Source organism: Hemitrygon akajei, chromosome 25 (genome assembly GCF_048418815.1).
Source record: "Hemitrygon akajei chromosome 25, sHemAka1.3, whole genome shotgun sequence".
In the NCBI taxonomy this organism is placed as follows: Eukaryota; Metazoa; Chordata; class Chondrichthyes; order Myliobatiformes; family Dasyatidae; genus Hemitrygon; species Hemitrygon akajei.
Window position 1 is genome coordinate 39,153,581 of NC_133148.1, and position 26,594 is coordinate 39,180,174.

At 42.6% G+C, this 26,594-nt stretch overlaps 1 protein-coding gene across 3 annotated transcripts in view; it reads right to left on the bottom strand.

The window, feature by feature from the left end:
• Positions 1–26,594, bottom strand: part of arhgap35a (Rho GTPase activating protein 35a) — a 200,068-nt gene that overhangs the window by 167,764 nt on the left and 5,710 nt on the right. The window contains exon 1 of one of the 3 annotated variants that reach the window (XM_073029343.1): positions 13,185–13,236. The exons of the other annotated variants lie outside the window; for them this stretch is intronic. The gene's annotated coding sequence lies outside the window, so the exon portion shown is untranslated. Of the gene's footprint in view, positions 1–13,184; positions 13,237–26,594 lie in introns of those variants that run through there. 3 annotated transcript variants of the gene reach the window in all.

Here is a 26,594-nt window from a genome sequence, read left to right on the forward strand (position 1 = left end):
ATGAAAGCTAACACCCCATAAGCTTTCTTAACTACCCTATCTACCTGTAAGGCAACTTTCAGGGATCTGTGGACCTGTACCCCCAGATCCCTCTGCTCCTCCACACTACCAAGTATCCTGCCATTTACTTTGTACTCTGCCTTGGAGTTTGTCCTTCCAAAGTGTACCACCTTACACTTCTCCAGGTTGAACTCCATCTGCCACTTCTCAGCCCACTTCTGCATCCTATGAATGTCTCTCTGCAATCTTCGACAATCCTCTACAATCCTCTACACTATCTACACCACCACCAACCTTTGTGTCGTCTGCAAACTTGCCAACCCACCCTTCTACCCCCACATCCAGGTCGTTAATAAAAATCACAAAAAGTAGAGGTCCCAGAATAGATCCTTGTGGGACACCACTAGTCACAACACTCCAATCTGAATGTACTCCCTCCACCACGACCCTCTGTCTTCTGCAGGCAAGCCAATTCTGAATCCACCTGGCCAAACTTCCCTGGATCCCATGCCTTCTGACTTTTTGAATAAGCTTACCATGTGGAACCTTGTCAAATGCCTTACTAAAATCCATGTAGATCACATCCACGGCATCACCCTCATCTATATGCCTGCTCACCTCCTCAAAGGACTATCAGGCTTGTTAGGCACAATCTGCTCTTCACAAAGCCATGCTGACTGTTCCTGATCAGACCATGATTCTCTAAATGCCCATAGATCCCATCTCTAAGAATCTTTTCCAACAGCTTTCCCACCACAGACGTAAGGCTCACTGGTCTATAATTACCTGGACTATCCCTACTACCTTTTTTGAACAAGGGACAACATTCGCCTCCCTCCAATCCTCTGGTACCATTCCCATGGACAACGAGGACATAAAGATTCTAGCCAGAGGTTCAGCAATCTCTTCCCTTGCCTCGTGGAGCAGCCTGGGGAATATTCTATCAGGCCTCGGGGACTTATCCGTCCTAATGTATTTTAACAACTCCAACACCTCCTCTCCCTTAATATCAACATGCTCCAGAACATCAACCTCACTCATATTCTCCTCACCGTCATCAAGTTCGCTCTCAGTGGTGAATACGGAAGAGAAGTATTCATTGAGGACCTCGCTCACTTCCACAGCCTCCAGGTACATCTTCCCACTTTTATCTCTAATCGGTCCTACCTTCACTCCTGTCATCCTTTTGTTCTTCACATGATTGAAGAATGCCTTGGGGGTTTTCCTTTACTCTACTCGCCAAGGCCTTCTCATGCCCCCTTCTTGCTCTTCTCAGCCCCTTCATAAGCTCCTTTCGTGCTACCCTATATTCCTCAATAGACCCATCTGATCCTTGCTTCCTAACCCTCATGTATGCTGTCTTCTTCCACCTGACTAGATTTTCCACTTCACTTGTCACCCATGGTTCCTTCACCCTACCATTCTTTATCTTCCTCACCGGGACAAATTTATCCCTAACATCCTGCAAGAGATCCTTAAACATCGACCACATGTCCATAGTACATTTCCCTGCAAAAACATCATCCCAGTTCACACCCGCATGTTCTAGCCTTATACCTTCATAATTTGCCCTTCCCCAATTAAACATTTTCCTGTCCTCTCTGAATCTATCCTTTTCCATGATAATGCTAAAGGTCAGGGAGCAGTGATCACTGTCCCCCAGATGCTCACCCACTGACAGATCTGTGACCTGACCCGGTTCGTAACCTAATACTAGATCTAGTATAGCATTCCCCCTAGTCGGCCTGTCAACATACTGTGAGAGGAATCCATCCTGGACACACTTAACAAACTCTGCCCCATCTAAACCCTTGGAACTAATCAAGTGCCAATCAATATTAGGGAAGTTAAAGTCACCCATGATAACAATCCTGTTATTTTTGCACCTTTCCAAAATCTGCCTCCCAATCTGCTCCTCAGTATCTCTGCTGCTACCAGGGGGCCTATAGAATAACCCCAGTAGAGTAACTGCTTCCTTCCTGTTCCTGACTTCCACCCATACTGACTCAAAAGAGGATCCAGCTACATTACCCACCCTTTCTGCAGCTGTAAAAGTATCCCTAACCAGTAATGCCACCTTTTCCCCCCTTTCTGTCCTTTTTAAAGCACTGAAATTCAGGAATATTGAGAATCCATTCCTGCCCTGGTGCCAGCCAAGTCTCCGTAATGGCCACTACATCATAATTCCATGTATGTATCCAAGCTCTCAGTTCATCACCTTTGTTCCTGATGCTTCTTGCATTGAAGTACACACACTTTAGCCCTTCTACCTTACTACCTTTGCACCCTTTATTCTGCTTCTCTTTCCTCAAAGCCTCTCTATATGTTAGATCTGGCTTTTCTCCATGCACTTCTTTCACTGCTCTATCGCTCTGGGTCCAATTCCCCCTTGCAAATTAGTTTAAACCCTCTCAAACCATGCTAGCAAACCTACCAGCAAGAATATACCCCCTCGAGTTCAGATGCAACTCATCCAATCTGTACAGGTCCCACCTTCCCCAGAAGAGATCCCAATGGTCCAAGAATCTAAAACCCTGCCCCCTGAACCAACTTCTCAGCCACGCATTCAACTGCCATTTCCTCCAATTCTTACCATCACTATCACGTAGCACTGGCAGCAATCCTGAGAACGCCACCCTTGAGGTCCTGTTCTTCAGCCTTCTGCCTAGTTCCCGAAACTTACACTTCAGGACCTCATCACTCTTCCTGCCTATGTCATTGGTCCCAACAGGTATCACGACTTCTGGTTGTTTTCCCTCTCGTACCAGGATGTCATGTACCCGGTCAGAGACATCCCGGACCCTGGCACCCGGGAGGCAACAAACCATGCGGGTTTCCTTCTCACGTCCACAAAATCTCCTGTCTGCTCCCCTGACTATAGAGTCTCCAATGACGACAGCTCTCCTCTTCTCCGTCCCATCCTTCTACACCACAGGGTCAGACTCAGTGCCAGAGACCCTGCCACCGTGGCTCACACCTGGTCGGTTGTCCTCACCAACAGCATCCAGGACGGTAAACTTAATTATTCAGGGGAATGGCTACAGGGGTGCTCTGCACTACCTGTCTACTCTCCTTCACTCCCCCCCCCCCCCAGACTGTCACACAACGACCTGCTTCCGGCAGCCTAGGTGTGACTACCTCCCTGTAGCTGTCATCTATGACTGCTTCATTCTCCCTTATGAGTTGAAGGTCATCCAGCTGCTGCTCCAGATTCCTCACACGGTCTTCCAGATTGCCCAGCTACTTCTGGCAGATGTGACTTCCTCTAGAGGTCCAATTCAATTCAGTCCACATGATATCAAGAAATACCTGAGAGCACAAGACAGAAAGACTCCAACAGCAGACAACATCTAGCTGTGCTCAAAGTCTTGCACCAATCAATGTGGAAAACTGCCAAAGTAGGCTGTGTCTGCAAACAGAAAGCAATATTAATGTGGCAATCACAATCTAAATAATCTGCTCGGTTAAAGTATACTATGTTTCATCAAAAGGTTCTGTCAAGCAAAAACTAATCATCAATAATGTGCTTACCAATGGCTAGTGTGGGTTTCACAAAACCCACAGCCTCCAGACCTTGATCTAAATTCGAATCAGAGGTGAACTCCAGAGAAAGGAAGAGTGCCTTGGCTAGCGATGTGGTATTTGATTGAATGTGACATCAAAGCACTTAGGTAAAAACAAAAATCAATGGGTAATGGGAAAACCACTCCAACGGCTGAAGTTGCATCATAAACAAAGATGGTTGTGGGAGATCAATCTTCCAAATCGCAGAACATCACTGCAGGAGTTCTTCAAAACACTATTTGTGGCCCAAACATACCTGTCAATGGCCTTCCATTGAAAAGCAAACACGAGGAAATCTGCAGATGCTGGAAATTCAAACAACACACACAAAAGGTTGGTCGAACACAGCAGGCCAGGCAGCATCTATCGGAAGAAGCACTGTCAACGTTTCGGGCCGAGACGTCGACGGTGCTTCTTCCTATAGATGCTGACTGGCCTGCTGTGTTTCACCAGCATTGTGTGTGTCCAGATTGAAAAGGTCAGGTTTTTGGGACCCCAAGGGGTGGGATGGGCCGGTTCAACTCACTGCTCCACAGCGTTTACTAGGCTCTGTGCTGAACTTCTTTTTAGTGGACTTCATTTCAGAACACTAATTGTCCTCTTTTTATGGGTTCTATTGGGTTTCTTTGGGTCGTGGCTGCCTGTAAGGAGACAAATCTCAAGGTTGTACAATGTAATGTACATTGTTAATGTACCTTGAATTTTAAGATTCACCACTGATTAAACCATATTCGATGCTATTAGGAACCCACCAGAAAATGAAGCAGCCAAACTTACACACAGCAAAGTTAACATAGACTACAAGTTCATAATTGGCCACAAAAAGTGCCAAAAGCTCCAGCATTGTCTAAACACACGCCTTTGCCGCTGGATGATATTAACTTAGCGGAATCTTCCACAAACAGGGGTCATCACTGACCAGAAACTCAACTGGACCAGCCACATAAATACCACCACTACACAAGCAGTTAAAGGCTGGGTGTGCGGCAGCAAGTGAACTATCTGCTAGATTTAAAGTCCATACAACAAGGCTAGTATGATGGTATACTCTCAATTCACATAGACAAGTACAACTCCAATGTTTCAACTCAACACCATTGATAAGACATCAGCCCATTTGACTGAAATCTCACCAACCCTCAGCATTTTCTCCTTCCACCATGGCTGCAGTGTATGCATGTTCGTTTGTTATGTGCTGTGTCGTATGACATGGGTGATCATGGTCTTTCCATGACCATGATTGTTCTTGGCAAATTTTTCTACAGAAGTGGTTTGCCATTGCCTTCTTCTGGGCAATGTCTTTACAAGATAGGTGACCTACACAAGAACACAACAAATAGGAGCAGGAGTAGGCTATCTGGCCCAATGAGCCTGCTCCGTCATTCAATAAGATCATGGCTGATCTGGCCATGGACTCATTTCCACATCCCTGCCTTTTCCCCATAAACCTTAATTCCCCTACTATGCAATGACCTCCAGCCATTATCAATAAGCTTCAGAGATTGCCTGCCTGACATCGGTGGTTGCATAATCAGGACTTGTGGTATGTACTAGCTGCTCATACGACCATCCACCACCGGCTCCCATGGGGACCCTGATTGCGCGGTGGCGGTGGGGGGGGGGGGGGGGGGGGGTGCATGCTGGGAACGTCCTGCACCTTGTCCAAGGGCGACCTGCAATCTAGCAGAGTGAAGAGCGCCTTACACCTCCTTTGGTAGAGACATCCTGAGTGCGTACACATCAACTGCAAAATGTACTCACCTGCTCAGGCAGATTCTCCCAGGACCATGGCCTCAACTACTAGGACTTTACCTCTAAAGCTATCCAACTAAGCCACAATATTAGGAGGAGGGGAGGGAAATAAAATTTAACATTAACACAAGTATAAGGATCATTCTCCTGCCAATAAACAACTCTGTTAATAACTGCATAAAACTTAAAGCTGGAAACACTGCAACTTCTCTCCATTAGTTTAATTAACAGCAGCTGTTCTTCAATAATTACTATTTTTGTACAAGTCTGCCTGAAACAGATTTTCCTCTATATTTTTACTCCACTTCTAAAAATGTGACATGTGTTAAAACTATTATTGTTACCTTGCTCTAGACTTGCACAGAAAGATTTAGCCAATTCTTAAAAGTCAAGTCACTTTTTATTGTCATTTCGACCATAATTGCTGGTACAGTACATAGTAAAAATGAGATGTTTTTCAGGACCATGGTATTACATGACACCAGAAGTCATCACCATTAAACCCAAATTTCAACATTTAAAATCATGCCAATCACTGGATCATGAACATCAGTAGGACATCAAGTTCCACTCAGAATCAGATTTAATATCACCAAAATACATTGTGAGATTTGTTGTCTTTGCGATACATTTCAATAGAAAAACATGAATTAAAGTCTATATATTAAACAGTTAAAAGTAAAAATAAAATAAAAATAAGGAGCTGATGTTCATGGGTTCAATGTCCATTCAGCAATCAGATGGCAGAGGGGAAGAAGCTGTTCCTGAATCATTGAGTGTGTGCCTTCAGGCTCCTGTACCCACTTCCCGATGGTGACAATGAAAACAAGCACAACACCTGAGTGTTGGGGTCCTTTCATGAAGGACACCGCTGCTTGTAGATATCCTGGATACTATGGAGGCTAGTGCCCATGATGGAGCTGACTAAGTTTACAAATCTCTGCAACTTATTTCAGTCCTGTGCAGTAGCCATCCCCACCCCCCGCACCAGTACATCTGTAGAAATTTGCGAGTGTTTTTGGTGATATACCGAATCTCCTCAAATTCCAAATGTAATACAGCCACTTCCTTGAAACTGCATCGATATGTTGGACCTAGGATAGATTGACACCCTGGAACATGAAATTGCTCACCCTTTCCACTTTTGATCCCTCTACAAGGACTGGTGTGTGTTCTCTCAATCCACGATCGGCTCTTTGGTCTTCCTGACATCCCACTCTTGATTTCTTAGGTGTTGATATCAAATTGAGCACAGTATCAGCGGGGGTAAAATAGATATACTGTAAAGCACTGTGCCAACCACTACACTACCATGCTACATTTCAACTCCACTACAACTCATTTGTGGAAGGAACTTTCAAATACCAACCTTTCATACAGCAAACATGAAGTTTGTGTGGGTCACGCAACATTTCAATTAAAATGTTACTTCATTGGAGATTATCCATTTAGCCAGTCTGCTTCATAAACCAATGTTATTGAAGTTACTAATTTTATCAGGCATAAGTGAAAGAAAGCAAGGCTTAAACATTTTAATGTACTTCCTGGTCATCATGTGGGTGGATGAACACAATCCTTGCTGCTATAATAGGGTAATTTGCATAATATTCACGCATCAAGAAACATTTTTACAACTAAGTGAAAATCATTATGCAAGCCATCTTATCTTTGACAACCTCACATCAAACTTCAAGAATGACAAATCTATACAATTTACGATGCTATACTTGATCTCAGCCAAAAGGCCAAGAGTTGCTGGAGGCATATTTACCAGGTTGCAAGGTATTGCAACCTATTCAATAAAATAGGTTCCTATTCAAATAAAATAGGCTCCTATTCCAAAAAAAAATGCCCTGAGCATCGATATAGTTGGGAGATGGTGCAGGGCTCTTACAGTGTAATATTCACTTTGAAATGGACATTGAACCCATGAACTACCTTTTTTTATCATTTCCTTTTTTTGAAGTATTGTTTAACACACACACACACACACACCACACACACACTTACTGTAATTCAGCCTTTTCTCTTTCTCTAATACAAGACCATAAGATACAAGAGCAGAATTAGGTCATCTGGCCCATCAAGTCTGCTCTATCATTTCATCATGTCTGATCCAATTTTCCTCTCAGCCCCACCCTCCTGCCTTCTCCCCGTAACCCTTCATGCCCTGTCCAATCAAGAATCAATGAATCTCTACAGTAGATATACATAAAGACTTGGCCTCCACAGCATTCTCTGGCTAACTAAATTCCTCAACTCTGTTTTAAAAAAACAGCTCTCTATTCTGAGGCTGTATCCTCTGGTCTTAGACACTCTCATCAGAGGAAACATCCTCCCCACATCCACTCTATCAAGACCTTTCACCATTCAATAGGTTTCAATGAGGTCACCCCTCATTCTTCTGAATTCTAGTGAATACAGGCTCGGAGCCATCAAATGCTCTTCATATGACAAACCTTTCAATTCCAGAATCATTATCATGCATTTCATTGTACAGCTGCCACAAAGTTAACAAATTTCATGACATATGCTGGTGATATTAAACCCACTTCTGATCCAATATTCCTTCCTTTTGTCATATCCCATTTCCCATACTTTGTTCCTAAAATAAGATTCAAGTTCAAGGTTATTGACATTTGACTATGCATATAATCACCCAAACAAAATAACATTCCCCCAAACCATGGTGAGCCCACAATGCATATAGCAAACACAGTACAAAATATTACCACAACCTCTACTGCCCATCCCTCCGGGATGCCAACACTACGGATAACCCATTGAAAACAGCTACTCTCATTGAAAACTATGGAAAACATCAAATATTCTTATTTTAGCCTGCTGCAGCTGGGAACCATAACTGCATCTATGATGTGTACAGTCACTGAGGTTTTAATGCGATTGAACAATCTATCGTTGTTTAAAACCAATGGAAATAGACCAGACTGTGGCCGGCACACTGCCCCTTTAAGCCACCGGCAAAAGTGGTTTTGACATGCTTGTCTGAACTCCCAATACCAACCATCCTGCTGGCAAATGTACAGTCTCTGGTAAGTAAAATCGATGCTCAGGGCGAGGGTGCTGTATCAGAGGGATGTTAAGAATGTGTGCATCCTTTGTTCAGCAGAATCTTGGTTAACCCCTTCCATGCTGGATGCAGCAATTCAAATAGATGGGTTCACAATTCATTGTCAAGGTAGGTTGGTCTAGTTTCTCTAAAGCAGTGGAGGTGTATGGCTCATGATCAGCTCCTCGTGGTGTACTAATGTGTTGGTGACGTCCCAATATTGCTCACCACACCTGAAATACCTCGCAAGTAAGTGCTAGCCATTTTATCTGCCATGGGAGATTTCGGCAATCCTTTCGTAGCAATGTACATTCCACCTCAAGCCAGTGTAACAGGCTCTAGACAAACTAAGCGATGTAAGTAACAGGCATGAAACAGCACAACCTGATGCCTTCCCCAGCATTATGGGGGATTTTAACCAGGCCAGTTTGATAAAGTCACTAAATAATTATTATCATCAAATCACCTATAGTACCAGAGGAAATAACACTCTGGACCACTGTTCCACTAAATTCAGGAGTGCCTACCGTGCAATCTCATACCCAGTCTGATAACCTGGCTGTATGTCTACTCCGAGTATTGGCAGAGACTAAAGTCTACAGCACCAGAAGTGAGGACCAAGAAGGTATGGACCAGGGAGGCACAGGAGCTCTTACAGGACTGTCTGTGTTCAGGGAGTTGTGTTTGAGCCTGGATGAGTGTGCCACAGTTGTCGCTGATTTCATTAAAACCTGTGTGGATGAGTATGCCTACGAAAACCAAAAGCCATGGATGAACCAGGAGGTTCCTAGTCTGCTGAGGCCAGATCTGTAGCATTAAAGTCTGGCAATCCAAGTCAGTATAAGGAAAACAGGTATGACTTGCAGATGACTGTTTCAAGAGACAACAAACAATTCTGGGAGAGGTAGATGGCGACATGAGATGCTCATCAACTCTAGTAGGATTTGCAGCAACATCATGAACAGTCACGATATTTCACTACCAGACGAGCTCAATGCCTTTTATAGTCGCTTTGAAAGGGAGAATGAAACAACTATCATCCGAAGACCTGGTGATCGCTGTCTCAGAGGACAACGGCACACTGTCTTTCAGGGAGGTGAACCTTCGCAAGGCAGTATGGAGTACCGATGGAGTGCCCAGGGCCAATCAATTGGTGGGAGTATTCAAGGGTATTGTCAATCTCTCACCGCTAGAGTTGGAAGTTCCCACCTGCTTCAAAAGGGCAACAATTATACCAGTGCCCAAGAAGAGCAGCGCGAGCAGCCTCAACAACCATAGTCCAGTAGCACCCACACCTAATGATGAAATGCTTGAGAGGTTGGTCATGGCGAGAATCAACACCTATCTCAGGAAAGACCTTGACCCACTGCACTTTGCCCATCACAATAGGTCTACAGCGGACGCCACCTCAATGGCTCCCCACGCAGCCTTGGATCACCTGGACAATGCAAACACCTATGTCAGGATGCTGATTATTGACTAAAATAACACCATCACTCCTACAGTCCTGATCAAAAAGCTACAGAACCTGATCCTCTCTGTATCTTCCTCTGCAACTGGATCCCCGACTCCCTAGCCGGAAGATCACAATCTGTGCAGATTGGAAATAACACCTCCACCTCACTGACAATTAACACTGGCGCTCCACCAGGATGTGTGCTTAGCCCACTGCTCCCTCTCAACACCCATGACTGTGTGGCTAGGCATAGCTCAAGCAACAGCTATAAATTTGTTGATGATACAACCATTGTTGGCAGAATTTCAGACGGTGATGAAAGGGCAACAGGAGCAAGATGTACCAGTTAGTTGAGTGGTGTCGCAGCAACCACCTCGTGCTCATGTCAATAAGACCAAACAGCTGATTGCGGACTTCAGGAAGGGTAAAACGAGGGAACACAAACCAATCCTCAGAGGGATCAGAAGTGGAGAGAGTGAGCAAATTGCCAGGTGAAAATATCTTCAGGACCTAACCTGGACACAACATATTGATGCAGCTATAAATAAGGAAACAGGAGTTTGAGATTTGGTTTTTCAACTAAAACACTCAAAAATTTCTCCAAATGTACCATGGTGAGCATTCTGACTGGCCGCACCACCATTTGCTATGGGGGTGGGGGGGGGGAGGCTACTGCACCAGATCAAAGTTAGTTACAGAAACTAGTAAAATTAGTCAGACCTATCACTGGCAACAGCCTCCATCGTGTCCAAAACATCTTCAAGGAGTGATGCCTTAGGGTGGCGGTGTCCATCATTGAGGCACCTCAGCACTGAGGATATGCCCTCTTCATATACACTGCTGCTGTCGGGAAGGAGGTACAGGAGCCTGAAGGCGCACACTCAGCTATTCAGGAACAGCTTCTTCCCCTCTGCCATAGAATTCCTAAGTGGACATTGAACCCGTGACTACTACCTCACTTTTATTTTTAAATTTCTGTTATTTTGCATGATTTATTTTAACTTAACTATTTCACAGCCGCATATATACTTAATGTCACTCAGTTTTTTTTCCTCTCTATATTTATCATGTAACCCATTGTACTGCTGCCGTAAAGTTAACAAATCTCACAACATATGCCGGTGATATTAAAGGGGATTTTGATTCTGATTCAAATAATATAATACAAATTCAAAAGTGCACGGCACAGGTAAACAGCTCACTGCCCTAGAGACGAGACTTCGATGGCGGCAGGGTATTCATTACTGTCACTGCCTGAGGGAAGGAACCATTACCCAGTCTGGCAGCCCTGATGTTCCTGTACCTTCACAAGCAAGGCCCCATCCAACCAAATACGATGAGAATGAAAATAAGTTAATCTACATTATGCTATGCTATCTTGCAATACGCTTCATGGTATAATTAATGTGTGACTGTAAATTCTACAGGCATGTGTTACGCAAACAAAACTCTGCAGTTCTCTGCACCCATTCACAAACTTAGTGCTCCAGAATGCTTTACAGAAAATGAGTGGCTTGGAAGTATTATCAGTGCTGTTATCTTGGGAAGCCCAAATGGCTTGACAGAGTTAGATGTTCGAGCTTCTGCCTAATGACATGCACATAGGGATGTCTACTAAATGAGAAAATCTTCACAGGAAATCAAGATGCAATGAAGGCATCGTTTAGAAAGCTCAGCCATCCTTTTCATGAGCCTGAAACGTTTGTTATTTTCTGTAGCTTTTCACATCTGTACCGAATATCAGCTTGAAACAAAGCAAGGATGAAGATTGATTAGAAATGGTTCCGAGATTAAAACAAATAAGTTAAGGTACATTTGTGGGCAGCAGTCTTCATGGTTCAAATTTCTATAAACATTTTTCCATACTATAATTCCAGTATATCACAGGAACAGTCCTCCCCCCCCCCCCGCCCCCCGTGGAGTGCATTCACATGGAACACTGTCACAGGAAGGCAGCATCCATCATTCAGCTAGGATGCCACCATGCTCTCTTCTCACTACCACCATCAGGCAAGGGTTACAGGACCCTCACCACCAAGTTCAGAAACAGTTATTACCCTACAAACAATAACCATTGAGCACATCTACATGAAACACGCTCATAGGAAAGCAGCATCCAACACCAGAGGTTGCCACCACCCAGGACCTCCTCTTTTCTCGCTGCTACCATCAGGTAGAAGGTACAAAAGCCTCAGGACTCGCACCAGTTACTATCCCACAACCTGACGAAGGGTCTCGACCCGAAACGTTGACTGCTCCTTTCAACGGATGCTGCCCGACCTGCTGAGTTCATCCAGCTTTTTCGTACATCTTGATATCCAACAACCGTCAGGTTCTTGAACAAAAGGGGATAACTACGCTCATTCTATTTGTGGTGTTCCCACAACAGATGGTCTCTTTATCTTGTTATTTCATGTTCTCATTATTTATCTCTATTTGTAGTTGCACAGTTTGTTGTTCATTGATCCTGTTTACAGTTACTGTTCCGTAAATTTGCTGAGTATCCCCACAGGAAAAAGAATCTCAAGGTAGTATGTGGTGACATGTATGTACTCTGATAATAAATTTTATTATTTGAACTTTGAACTCCCGAACCAGCGTGCGTAACTTCACCACAACTCAGTACTGAATGCACAACCCACAAACTCACTTTCAAGGACTCTGCAACTCATGCTCTCAGCATTATTTCTGATTTGCACTACTTGTCTTTCGCACATTGGCTGTCAGTCTTTGTTCAATAAAATCTATTGTGTTTCATTATTTTCCTGTAAATGCCGACAAGAAAATGAATCTCAAGGTTCAGTAGTATATGGTAACATTCACTCAGTGGCCTTCTGTTGCAGTGGCCCATCACTTCAAGGTGTTACGCATTCAGAAATGCTCTTCTTCACTCCACTGTTGTAATGCGTGGTTATCTGAGTTACCTTCCTATCCACTGGAGACAATCTCCTCTGACCTCTCTCAGTAACAAGGTATTTTCGCCCACAGAACTACCACGCACTGGATGTTTATTGTGTTTTTTCCAGCACCATTCCCAACTCTGGAGACCGTTATGCACGAAAATCCCAGTTCAGCAGTTTCCGAAATACTCCAACTACCCAACAATCATTCCACGATCGAGTCATTTAGATCACATTTCTTCCCCATTCTGAAGCATGTACTGAACAACTGAACCTCCTGACCATGTCTGCATGCTTTTATGCACTGAGTTGCTGCCGCATGATTAGCTGATTAGATATTTTAACGAGGTGTACAGGTGCACCTAATCAACTGCCCACTGAGTGCATTTACTTTGAATTTAGAAATGGATCAGAAAGAAAATAAAATTTTAAATTCAGTTACCTATAATAATTAACTTTTTTGTACTGCACAGGTTGTTTCTTTTGCACCTTGGTTGTTGTCAGTGTGTAATTTTTCATTGATTCTATTGCACTATTTTTTTCTGTGAATGCCTATAAGAAAGGAATCTCAGGGTGGTATATGATGACGTATATGGAATTTGATAACAATTTACTTTGAACTCCACACTTAACTCCAAATTTACTCACTCCTCCACTCTCCACACAGAATCACACATAGGTTGACATGGTGAATTCAGTCAGACATTCAAAACACTCCACTTAAAGAATGAAAACATTCCCAATGTGCAAAGTTTAAAAGAGGAGGAAACCAAGGATTCAACAGGGAAACAAGGAAACTTCTCAGCATGGACTGAACACAAGAAACAAGGTAACACAGTGGTACCCTACCAAAGGGTTTTTTTAACATCAGTAGTTCTACCTTGCTGGGTGGCAGTGGAAATACACCTCTACCAAAGGAGGTGCATGGTACTCCCTCCCTCTGCTAGCCTGCAGGTCACCATTGGCAAGGAGTAACACTTGCTTAGCAACACCCCCCCCCCCACCCCAATCAGAGTCACATGAAGACACGGGAGGTGGTGGTGGACAGTCGTATAAGCAGCTGGTACATATCACAAGTCCTGGTTGTGCGACCACTGACATCAGGCAGAATCTCTGAAGGGTATTGATAATGGTTGGAGGTCACCAGTCTTGTAAAAGCACTGCCCAGAAGCCACTTCTGTGGAAAAATTTGCCAAAAACAATCATGGTCATGTAAAGACCATGATCGGCCACATCATATGTCACAGCGCATAATGATGTCATATGACATGGCACATAATGGCGATGAGCTCCACCCTGATCAGCAATAAAACAATGGTATTAACTTAGGAATGATTTCCCCAAGAACACTGGATCAGAAGACTATCTAGGCTCACAAACCTGGGCTTATCTTCAGTAATGGTTAATTTGCAGCCTACTGCTTTTTCCTTCCCATCATCTTTGGTTAAAAATCTACCAACCTTGTTGCCTGATGATTAGAAACGAATGCACTGAAAATTTCAATTACATCACCCCTTTTCAATAAAAAAAAATTCAAAGAATACAATCTTCCCTTACAATTTAACCTTGGAATCCAGGCATTATTCTGTTAAATCTGTTATGAAATCCCCCCCAAGGCCAATATATCCTTCTATTCAGAAACATGACCTCACTGGAACAAAGTCAAAAATGAAAATATTAAATTGTAAAAAATTGCAAATTTTGCAGTCGATTTCTCTCTCTAGGTGTTATTTCCCTCAACACCAAATCCTCAGGTAATCTTCAAGCTTGAGCATAGACGACTGGTCTCATTCCAATGTAGAAGGTAGAATAAGTAATACAGATTAAACATTTATAAATTAATTCAATCTTTTGAGATCATTGTATCCTTGGATATAATTCACTATGATATAAGGTATCTATCAGAATCAAGTTTAGTATCACTGGCATATGTCATGAAATTTGTCTTTGCAGCAACAGTACAATGCAATACATAATAACAAAACAAACTGAATGACAGTAAATATATAAACAGTTAACAAATAAGCAGTGCAAAGAAAGTAGTGAGGTAGTGTTCTTGGGTTCAATGTCCTTTCAGAAATCAGATGGCAGAAGGGAAGAAGCTGTTCCTGAATCATTGAGTGTGCACCTTCAGGCTTCTGTACCTACTTCCCAATGGTAGCAATGAGAACAGGGCACAACTTGGGTGATGAGCGTCCTTAATAATGGATGCCACCTTTTTGAGGCATTGTTACTTGCTAACAAAAGAGTACACGATTTTGGAAAACTAACTAAGCATATTTTTCTTGAAAGGCAGGAAAAAGGCAATGATAGATATTGGATGTTATGAGCAGTAGAAAATGGAAGAGGGAGTAAGATAGGAAAATATGGATAGAATATTACTCTCTATAAGTAGACTCCTAATGGATTTGCCCTGGTAACTCTTCCCTGAGATGAAGGAATGATATTCATTCAATTTTGCGGTTACGCCCAAGTTTAGAAGCAGAGTAAATTGAAAGCATTAAGCTACTTAAGGGCAGACACTAACTAATTAGAACAAAACTTACAGGTGGACTTCGGCACAAGATCATCCATTTCAGATCCAAGAAAAACAAATTCAAGTATGTTCCTTATAAGATCAAGATCAAGCGTTCAGTAATATGATTCTTTGATCAGATTATAATCTACAATTGCAGTATTTCCGTTTTGGCACATGCCTCGGGAAGGATAAATTGACCTTGAAAGTTGAACAGTACAGAATTATCAAAATGGCACCATCTCATTAGTGCAGAGGTTTCTGACCTGGGGTCCATAGATCCCTTGCTTAATGGTATTGGTCCAGTGACATCATTATTATGACCACAAGTGTTCTTGGCAAATTTTTCTACAGAAATGGTTTATCACTGTCTTCTTCTGGGCAGTGTCTTTACAAGACAACACATGCTGGAGGAACTCAGCAGGTCAGGCAACATCAGTGGAAACGAGCAGTCAACGTTTTGGGCTGAGACCCTTCGCCAGGACTGAAGAGGGAGGGGGCAGAGGCCCTATAAAGAAAGTGGGGGGAGGGTGGGAAGGAGAATGCTGGTAGGTGCCAGGTGAAAAACCAATAAGGGGGAAGATCAAGGGGTGGGAGAGGGGAAGAAGGGAGAGGTTAGGCAGGAAAGGTGAAGGAGGAATGTAAGGAGAAAGCACTTCCAGTAATTCCCTCCCCCTCCCCTCCCAGTATCACTCTGCCTCCTCCTCCAGCTGCCTATCACCTCCTTCATGGTTCTGCTTCCTTCTACTACCCATAGTGCTTTCCCCTTACATTCCTTCTTCACCTCTCCGGCCTATCCCTTCCCTGCTTCTCGATCTTCCCTCTGATTGGTTTTTCACCTGGCACCTACCTGCCTTCTCCTTCCCACCCTCCCCTCACTGTATTCATAGGGCCCCTGCCCCCTCCTTCTTCAGTCCTGATGAAGGGTCTTGGCCCGAAACGTTGACTGCTCATTTCCACGGATGCTGCCCGACCTGCTGAGTTCCTCTAGCGTGTTGTACGTGTTGATTTTACCCCAGCATCTGCAGTGTACTTTGCCTTTACAAGACAGGTGACCCCAGCCACTGTCAATATTCTTCAGAGATTGCCTGCGTGGAGTCAGTGATCACAGAACCAGGACTTGTGATATTCATATACAACCAACCACCACCTGCTCCCATGGCTTCACGTGACCCTGATCCGGGGCTAAGCAGGTGCTACACCTTGCCCCAGGGTAACCTGCAGGCTAGCGGAGGGAAGGAGAGCCTTATACCTCTTTTGGTGGAGAGACCCAGCCACCCAGAAACCTAAACACCCGGAAGAATTCTTTGGCTTAGGTGTCTGTGGAGGCAGAGGTTGATATTCTTGATTAATCAAGGCATGAAGGAATATGGGGAGAAGGCAGGAAACTGGGGCTGAGAGGGAAATTAATCAGCCATGATGAAATGTAGTGCAATAGAAATAAAAAAGTAGTGAGGTATTGTACGTGGGGCCTACAAGGTCACAGGGAAACCGTACAAACTCCTTCCAGATGGCGCTGGAGCTGAATTACGAGCCGACTCCTCAAGCTGTGATAGCGTTGCACTAACCACTACACTACCATGCGCCAGATGATGGCTTGCATGTTCATGATGGACCGAAGGACCCGTTTCTATGTTGTACAACTCTACTAATGGAGAACAGGTTAGATAGTTATTGGCATGTTTCTATTTTCATATTTAAAAGAGATTCACCTTGTTCTAAAAAGCAAAATGGCTCAAGTGCAACACTCAATAACACAAGAGTATTAGCATTTTCCCTGACAGAACAGATTCAACTTCCAGGTCAGCCTGGAATTTTTGGACACAAGTTGAATACAAGGCTTGAATGAAGTAGCTATTAATATTAGTTAACAACAGCAACACTGGGGTTGCATGAATCAACAGACCAAGTTTAACACTTACTCCAGAAACAAATGAAACATCATGGAGGAAATAATCATATTCAGCAAATGTTAGTGATTAAGAAAATTTTAAAGGGGTGAAAATTAATTCAAATCAGTTACAGAAACTCAAAATTTTAAGGTTACTGACATAATAGCAAAAAATGTCTTGTCTACATTAAAGAAATGGTTACAAATTAAAATAAGCAGATTCAGGTTTATCTGAAGTATGTCTGGCATATGAAGAATCATTCCCAAGACTCTGCAGCTAAGTTTATCTTAAAGAAATCTAAATATTCATCTTTTGTCATATACAGTCATTACTTACTAATTTTAGATCTGCTATTAGACCTAGAAAAATAACAAAAAACTTGCTCCTTTCCAAAAATCTTTAAAATAATTTTATCCTAGTTGATCATAAGACCATAGAAGCAGAATGAGGACATTCAGCCCATTGAGACTGCTCTGCCATTCAACCACAGCTGATTTATTATCCCTCTCAACTACAGTCTCCTACCTTCTCCCCAGAAGTACTTAGCAACTTCTGCTTTAAATAACCCTATGACTTGGCCTCCACAGCCATCTGCGGCAATGAATTCCACAGATTCACCACACTCTGGCTCATGAAATTCCTCCCCATGCATTTTTGAGAAGAGCAATGTCATTCAGTATTTTACCACTGAGAATCTGCCTCTTGGGTTGATAGAACAAGAGGAAATAACAAGACCAGAAAAATGACGCAGAAATTAATGCAATAGTGATAGCAACAACTCAACAGAAAAAAAACATTTGCAAAACCATGATAGGAAAAAATTTTAACTACTAAACAGCAAGTCATAAACACAAAAGGTTCTGCAGACGTTGGAAATTCGAACAGCACACACAAAATGCTGAAGAAACCAGCAGGTCAGGCAGCATCTATGGAAATGAATAAACAGGTGACGTTTTGGGCCGAGACCCTTCATCAGGACTGAGAAGGAAGGGCGGTGGCACAGTAGTGTAGTGGATAGCACAACACTTTACAATACAAGCAAACAGGGTTCAATTCCCACCGCTGCCCACAAGGAGTTTGTACGTTCTCCCCCTGACCACGTGGGTTTCTTCCAGGTGCTCCAATTTCCTCCCACCGTCCAAAGATGTACCAGTTGGTAGATTAATTGGTTGTTGTAAATTACCCCAGGATTAGGGCCTATTCCACACTTTATCACAACACACAAGACCACTTGCAATACACAGAACAGTGCCTACTTTAAAAGGAGTCAGCTGGCATTCATTATGTATTTATTGAGATACAGCACAGAATAGGCCCTTTGAGCCACACCATCCTGATTAAACCTTAGCCAAATTCTGGGGCAATTTACAATGACTAATTCACCTACCAACCCGTAGGCCTTCGGACTGTGGGAGTAAACCCACAAGGTCACGGAGCAATATACAGGCAGTGGTGGGATTGTGGGGAGAAGGTGGGAAAGGGAGGCAGGTTCTAGGGGGAAAACAAAGTGAAGATTCCACACAGAAGGAAGATAGGTACCACCACCCTAAAGGGCAACCAGCTTATTTCCATAGTCTCAAAAACAACCCATATCCTTGGACTAGGATCAAGAGCAAGGACTTTTAAAAGTACCCAAGCCACTATTCTTCAACAATGCCACAGCTGAAGTACAAGATCCAAGACAAAATTAATGAATGACTTGCTGGGTACAAGCTCAGGTTTTGAAAGGCCATACATTATGGGAGTAATAAGTAATTGAGTTAAACAGTTCTGAACCTATATATGAGCATGTAACCATCCTTGGGATTACAATGTCTGAACTGATATATAGCATTATAAGGGAAGGATTTGAACGAAACCCTTGAGGACCATTAACTTTCATTTTCCTTTTTAAATAGATCCAGAGAAAATCAGCTCTAACACTGAAGATCAAACTGAACTAAAGTAACTTCACGATTTAGAAATGCTTTAAAATCTGCAATTCTAGTAACTCACGGTCTATTGGCACGAAGACACTGCAGAAAAGTTATAAAGTCACTGGAGTCTCTGAATTATTTCGAAACAGTGAGTCAAATTATATTGACTGCTATGTTTTTCAAATTCCCTGTTTTGTTTTCTATTAGCTCAATGACTCAGTTTGGCAAAGTGTTCGAACAGCACAAAAGCAGCTGTCCCATGGTGCTAACTTAATAGCTCAGACTGAATGCACAAGCATGCACCATCAGAAAGGATGTAGACCCACTCTGCATCGACTTCCAAGAAAAATACATTTCTTCCCTTGCTTCCCAATGCAGGGCTTGAAAATCAATTAAATCTCTTGTTTTAAAAAAACCAAACTCACTCACTCTGTGACACATTCATAGCACTACTGCCTCCAGGTAAAAGGAATGTTGGTTAAAACTTTTCAGGTTTTCACCATGCCTTCTCAACAACTTACTTCCCCCCCCCCCACAACTCTCCAGATACAGAACAGAAGAAACTGGGTATTAACTTTATATCTTCTTGTCCCTCATCACCCCAAAGGATCAAGTTCCATTAACTCATAGTTGAATATTGGTAAGGTAAAATGCTGCAAGTTTGACTCACCAGTTTATTGGCGAGACTGACTAGCATTGGGGAAGATCGTGACTTGACTTATAGCGAGGAGTAGGCCTCAAGCCACGGGCTTGCCTGCCACAGAAGTCCAGCGGGGGAGAGGTCAGAGGTTTGTGTCCATGCTGAATTGGAGGCTGGCCCTTCCCGTCAGGGCTGCTCTCCAATGTTCGCTCAGCGGAAGACAAGCTGGATACTTTCATCTACGAACCGCATGCTCTTGCCAAAACTCATGCACCATTTATTTACAGAACATGTTACACACGGACTTGTGCGATTTTTTTGTGTGACTATGTTTACCGCTAACTTATATGTGCTTGTGCTGTGTATTATGTTTTGGATCTTGGCCCTGGAGGAACCCTGTTTTGTTTGGATGTATTCATGTGTGGTTGAATAATAACTAGAACTTGAAAATTCTTCTCTATTTAATAACAATACTAGTCTATTAATAATAGTGTTCTAGTCTACAGGAATTATCCAGAGATGCACCCAAATGTCCATGCATTCAGGAAGAAATAAATGGATTCAATAAAATGTGATGAGGGAAAGGGTTGCAATCTGCATTGACCAAGAAAGGGGAAAATTTTACACAAGTATGGCTGAAATCCTAAGTAAGCACTTAACATCAATTTTCTTTTTTTTTTTAAATTGCTGCAGAAATATCAAAGGAAGACAGAATTGAGATTCTGGATGGTTTGAAAATTGACAGAGCTACCAACAAGACTAGGTGAAATTAAAATGAATAAATCACTTGGTCCAGATGAGATGCATCTTTGGCCACTGAACGAACTTACAAAAAGAAAGCAATTAGAACCATAAACACAAGAAAATCTGCCAATGCTGGAAATTCAGAGCAACACACACAGAATGCTAGAGGACCTCAGCAGGCCAGGCAGCATCTATGGAAAAGAGTGAACAAGGCATATGTACAAAATTAAGGGAGGGAAGTTTAGGGGAGACATCAGGGGTAATTTTTTTTTTTGTTGTTGTTGTTTTTTTTTTTTTTTTTTTTTTTTTTTTTTTTTTTTTTTTTTTTACACACACACAAAGGGTTGTGAGTGCCTGGAATGACTTGCCAGGGATGGTGGTGGAGACTAAAACATTAGGGGTATTTAAGAGCCTCTTGGATGAAAGAAAAAATGGAGGGTTATGGGGTAGTGTGGGTTTAGTACTTTTTTTTAAGGATTATATGGGTCGGCACAACATGGAGGACTGAAGGGCCTGTACTGTGCTGCAGTGTTCTATGGTTCTAGTCAACATTTGAAGCTAAGACCCTTCATCAAGACTCATGAAAGGAATTAGAAGCTGTGCTTGTAACCTTCCAAACTTCTAGAAGACGTAGGTATGCAGGGGGAACTGGAAAATTTTGTTATACTATTACTCAAAGGTGCAGGAATAAGCCCTGTAATTACAGACCAGTCAGTTTGACCTCAGAAGAGGGGCAAATGATAGTCAAGTACAGAATGATCAGATTCTTAGATAAGTGAGGATTAGCAAGACCCAATGTGGGTTTGTTCTTGGCATTGCATCCAAGTAACAATAGAAAGTTTTGATGAAACAATAGAGGATTGATGAGGGATAGGTGGTTGATGTAGTGTACAAGGACTTCAAAAAACATTTGATGAAGTACCATATAATAAGCTTGTCGTCAAAATTGAAAGCAGAGGAATAGAAAGGGGCTGCAGCAGCATAAACAGATGACCAGTTGAGAAACAGGAAAAGAGTATTGGTGAAAGGTTGTTTTTCAGACTGGAGTGAAATGTACAGTGGGGTTCCCCAAGGATCAGCCTGAGGACCATTGATTTTCATGATATATTTTCACAATGGAGGCTTAGGTCGATAGGGCATGAGTTCTAAATTTGCTGATGACAAAACGCAAAGTATAATAAACTAAGTAATAAACTAAGCAAAGATATAGACAGGCTGGTAGAATGGGCAAAGCACAGACAGATGAAATTTAATACTGAGAAATTTTGGTAGAAAGAATAACAGGCAATATAAACTATTTTAATTTTAAAATATGTTAAGAACAAATCTGGGGGCATGTACTTACTGCTTTAGAAGTAATAGATCAAAGTTCAAAGTAAATTTAGTATCAAAGTACATATATGTCAACATTTACTACTACCCTGAGATCCATTTTCTTGCAGGCATTCACATTAAATATGAAGAAACAATAGAATTAATAAAAAACTACATGCGACAAAGGCGAACAACCAATGTGCAAAAGGCAAACTGTACAAAAACAACAATTAACCAATAAATATCAAAAACACAGGTTGCAGAGTCCTTGAAAGTAAGTTGATAGGTTGTGGAATCAGTTCAATGTTGAGGTGAGTCAAGTTAATCCTGTTTTGAGAGAAAGTAATTTATAAGAACAGCCAACAAGATGTTGGACTTCACAATATACTGGATGTGCTACAAATGGATTATGATGTTCAGCATCAAGAACACCTTCAAGGAGTGATGCCTCAAAAAGATGACATCACTGAGGACCCCCATCACCCAGGTCATGCCTTCTCATTGCTACCATCAGGAAGGAGGTACAGGAGCCTGAAGACACACAATCAACAATTCAGGAACAACTTCTTCCCCTTCCACCATCAGATTTATGGACGTTCAATGAACCAACTCATCCACTCTTTGTTCTCTACTTAACTGAAGTTACATTCTTTGAAAAAGTGGAGGTTGCAAGAACCTGATTGGAATCACAAATGATACAAGCAGCTAATAAGGGGAAAATGTTCCCACTGACAGATGGGCTGTGTGAATTAGAGGACATAGTGATTGGCATGAGCCAAAGGTGGCATGAGGAAAGTGGTTAAGGACTGGATAACACTGCCAGGGGTAATAACTGAGGCAAATTCAACTGCAGCACTCAGAATACTAAACAAGTATCTGAAAAGAACAAATTTTGGCAAATACAAAGTGAGGGACCAGTGGATTGTCCTTGAATGCTGGTATGGACTTAACAGGCCATGTGGCCACCTTGCATTGAGTGACCATTTTGTCATTTAGTATTACCGTAATCTGAAATTATTTCAGATGATACGATATAACCTAATCTGGAACAATGCCTCAAAAAGGCGACATCCCTCATTAATAACCCTCTTCACCCAGGTCATGCCTTGTTCTCATTGCTACCATCAGGAAAGAGGACCAGCAGCAGGCTCCTGTGATATGCTGGTGATATTAAACCTAATAACAGTGAGAATTCAACTGCAATCATGCAGCAAAAATCACAGAGTATTCCTCAAAATTCTCTTCAACCTCTGTACAAATTGTAATAAATCATGTTCTCATCTCAGATTGTTGCCTACCCTTATTTAACTTGCTCAAATCATGACCTTGCCTTCTCACGCAGCTACACTGCAACTATAGCTGTTACATAGTTGAGATAGTTCCTGAGTTTTCTAAACATATTTTTGAATTTACCAAGAAAGAATATCGTTGCCAATTAACGTACAAATTCACTTTCAAAACATCCACAGGCTTTTGACCATCCAATTATCACATTTCTGCAGCTGATGATCCACTAAGCTACACCTTCACCCTACCTTTACAATCCCAGTACACATCAAACCCAATGCATTACACCCTAGTACCAATCTTCATCTTCGAAACAATGCAGAACAATGGATCACTTGCTTACTACCCATTATGCTGCTGGTATTTATGACAGCAGTGAAGTTTGCCATCTCTAGTGGTGTTCAGGGGCTTCGTTTATCATGTCAGTAGCTTCTTCTCAGTTTTCACTACTGTCAGTCATGCAAGTCCCACGTGGAGACTCAGGAATACCATTACACTCAGATGTGGAAGGAATCTTCAATGCTGTTTCTGTAACAATTTTGTTTGACCAGTCAGGGCTATTCGTCCTGAGCAGAACCCCCGAATCTATAGAACCAGCAGACCACTCTAAGTCTGGCTACCCTTTGACCTACTTGGCATGTCTATAAGAGCAAAAGCATAAAGCCCTAACTCCAGCCAGCATAGCTCTCCAGGTCACTGAGGCACGTAAGCCTCCAAATCATGACAAATTTGTGGTCCACTTGGAGGAGAGCGATGGATATTGCAGAAAAACTCTTTCACTAGGTAATATGCACAGACAGTATTGGGCCCACCTATCATCTGCTCCAATTGCTGCAGGCTCAACCCAATAACCACCAAGTTCTTAATTTCATTACTCAATACTCTCACAAATCCTCACATATTCCTGCTATTTAACAAAGGTCATGAATTACTCTCACTTTGCCTATTCTACAACTATCCTCCAAATCCAATTAAATTTCCTGCAGGGCACTCCCAGCCCCAATCGAACCTGCAACTTGAACTTTTTAACCTCATGTTTACTGAACCTACTTCATCCACAAGAACTGCATCCTATCTATCCACAATTATTGACAAGACAATGTCTCTTCACAATCTCAAATGATATTTACAGTTCTCCCCCTTTGGGCACTATAGCGTCCCATTCGAGTGGACAAATATTTCTCCCCCCACTCTGTCAAATTACATCTCTATTTTCACCCACTGTTTTCCTGGTAGTGATGCTGAGTACATTAAACTTTTATGTTAGGAACCTTCAAATTGAGATCCATTCCTACTAAAGCAAGTTTAGCCAGAGAAAGGTGAACTTTAGCCAGAGGATGATGAAACTTTGGAATTCATTGCCAGAGGCAACTGTGGAGGCATCATTGGCTATATTTAAGACAGAGATTGATAGTTTCTTGATTTGTTAGGGCATTAAGGGTTACAGGGAGAAGGCAGGAGATTGGGGCTGAGAGAGAAATGGATCAGCCATGATGAAATGGCAGGACAGACTCGATGGGCCAAATGGCCCAATTCTGCTCCTATATCTTATGGTCATTTTTTTTCTCACTGCTTACTGTAAGTACTGTATGTACGTACACTACTAATAACTGCCTCTGGTCTTAAAGAGGTTCATGCATTTCAAGTGGTCTAGAATACAAGAGCAAGGATGTGATGCAGAGGCTTTATAAAGCAATGCTGAGGCCTCACCTAGAGTACTGTGAACAGTTTTGGGCCCCTCATTTTAGAAAAGATGTGCTGGCATTGGAGAGGGTCCAGAGGAGGTTCACAAGGCTGATTCCAGGAATGAAAGGGTTATCACACAAGGGTCATTGATGGCTCTGGGTCTGTACTCGCTGTAATTCAGAAGGATCATGGGGAATCTAATTTTTAACCTTTCGAATGTTGAAAGGCCTAGAAAAGTAGATGTGGAAAGGATGTTTCCCATGGTGGGAGAGTCTAGGACAAGAGGGCACAGCCTCAGGATACAGAGGCGCCCTTTCAAATCAGAGATGCGGAGAAATTTCTTTAGCCACAGGGTGGTTGCCACATGCAACTGTGGAGGCCAGGTCACTGGGTGCATTTAAGGCAGAGATTGACTGGTTCTTGATTGGACATGGCATCAAAGGTTATAGGGAGAAGGCCGGGGAGTGGGGTTGAGGAGGAGATAGAAAAAAGGATCAGCCATGATTGAATGGCAGAGCAGACTCAATGGGCCAGATGGCCTCATTCTGCTCCTATGTCTATGGTCTTATGGTCTTAATGGCTCCCGTACAACTCTGACAAAGGTAAACTAATTAATCTATTTTTGATCTGTTTATGACTTCAATACAGTTGCCTACTTTTATAATGGCTACAATAAATGCTGTACTTAGTACGGAACAGCCCGGTGCCCAGCAACACACCTATTTAACACTAGTTTAATCCCACAACAATTTACATTGACGAATTAACCTACTAACTGGAATGTTTTTAGGCTGTGGATGGAAACTGGAGCACCAAGAGGAAACCCACCACACAGTTCATGGGGAGAACTGCCAGAACAGCTTCATTATTAGGCATTTAAATTCAACCAAAAAATCTTCTGCAATTATTTCCCCTCCCAGTCACCATTGCTGCACTATTCCCCACTGACAGTCTCGCCACAGGCTCCAAGCTACAGGCTGCCCCTCACCAAAAGAAATCAAGACACGAAGCATCATTTCCCATGTCCACTCTGAGAACTGGCTCATTCCTACCATCAGAGAGGAGGGTACAGAAGGCTGAAGACACATACTCAAGGTTTTAGGAACAGCTTCTTCCCCATCGGCTGTCTGAACAGACAAACCCATGAACTGTACCTCATTATTTTCGCTCTACTTATTCATCATCGCTCCCAGCTCTTCCACAATCACTGACTTGTCAACTGCTTAGAGATATCCAGTCTGGTATAGAAATTTACTCCAATCAAATACTGACAGAAACAAAGTCATCATCTTCGTTCTGTGCAACAAAATACTCGTTTGCTCCTTTATTGAATCACCCACTGTAGCACATCCACTGTCAAAACCTTCATCCACAACAATGTCTAGAGACCTTGCTTGTTATGGCCACCTTCTCTCTGAAGTTTAACACAACTCAGAATGCCGCTGGTCTCATTCACCCAGCACTTGTTTGCTTACTGACCTATCCAGGCATCCAAGATTTTAATTTTCACATCCCATCCCATCATGCTAGTCCTGCCACTGAAGATTCCTCAAGATTTATATCGTATCACTCACAACCAGGTCTTCCACTGCCAAGGCCGTCATCTCCTTAAACCACTCCACCTACTGCTCCTCACTTGATGCTCTCTATAATCCATCTTTTTGCCCCACCATCAAGGACACATTCAAAAGGTGGTACCTCAAAAAGGAGGCAAGGATCTCCCCACCACCCAGAACGTGCCTTCTTCTCATTACTACCATCAACGAGGCAGCACAGGAGCCTGAAGACAGACACTCGGTGTTTTGGAAACATTTTTAATAGACAATGAACTTGTCTATTTTGGCTTGTTTTACACTAC